Genomic DNA, 980 nt, shown 5'->3' on the forward strand with positions numbered 1-980 from the left:
GCAAGTTACTTACATCTGTTTGGCTCAGTTCCTCATCTGTGGAATGAACTAGAGAAAGATTGTGAGGTTTTTGTGCCCTAGTACATGGTCAATTTTTGCATAGGTGTCATGTCATGTTGATAAAAAAGGTATATTCATTTCTCTCCCCATTCAATTTTCTCTAGAAGTCTACCGTATCTAACTTTTCCAAAATTCTACTTACCTCCTTATTTCTTGTTTATTTTGTGGTTAGATTTATCTAGTTCTAAGAGGGGAAGGTTGAGGTACCCCATTAGTATTGTTTGGCTATTTCTTCCTCTAAGTCTCTTAACTTCTCCTCAAGAATGTGGATATTATACAAAAAAAAATATGAAACACTTCAAGAATTTGCATGTCATTCTTGCACAGGGGCCATGCTAGTCTTCTCTGTATCACTCCAATTTTAGTATGTGTGCTGCCAAAGTGAACACTGAGCTGGAGAAGGAAATGGCAAACCACTCCAGTACCTTTGCTAACAAAACTTCAATTAGAGTCATGAAAAATCAGAAATGACTGAAAAAAAATGACTGAACTGAATTGATAATTTGAGGTTCAAGTGTTAGACTATCAGGGGTAACATGACTTGAAGTTTGGAGTTTATAGGGTGTTAGTTCTCAAGAAATTCTACTATAGGGACTGAAACCTTTATTTTAGCTAAATTTATCTGCTATACATGCGTATATATAGTGTGTATACTTCTAGAATATTCATTTATTCAACATATTGATGAGACTTATTGGGATTATAGATCCATGTGAGCCCTGAGTAGTTGAATAATTGAGATAGGTATTTTATCTTTATAATAGCTAAAACAAAGCACCCAATTTCACAAAGATACACCAAATGGCAGTAAAATTTGCATCCCAGTTTTATAAACTAGAGAATTCTTTATTTAGCAATATTTATGGCAAAAATCATAAGATTTCCAGTTTCAAACATTCATTTCAAAAAGTATAAGATTA

The 980-nt window shown here is 33.4% G+C and overlaps 1 non-coding gene across 1 annotated transcript; it reads right to left on the minus strand.

Annotated features, from left to right (window-relative positions):
• Positions 1-342: 342 nt before the first annotated feature.
• On the minus strand, positions 343-449 carry LOC114026123. Its single transcript, XR_003567089.1, has one exon. It is a non-coding gene; the product is annotated as a U6 spliceosomal RNA (small nuclear RNA).
• Positions 450-980: the final 531 nt, after the last annotated feature.

Source organism: Vombatus ursinus, unplaced genomic scaffold (genome assembly GCF_900497805.2).
Source record: "Vombatus ursinus unplaced genomic scaffold, bare-nosed wombat genome assembly UNPS02014832.1, whole genome shotgun sequence".
Classification (NCBI taxonomy): Eukaryota; Metazoa; Chordata; class Mammalia; order Diprotodontia; family Vombatidae; genus Vombatus; species Vombatus ursinus.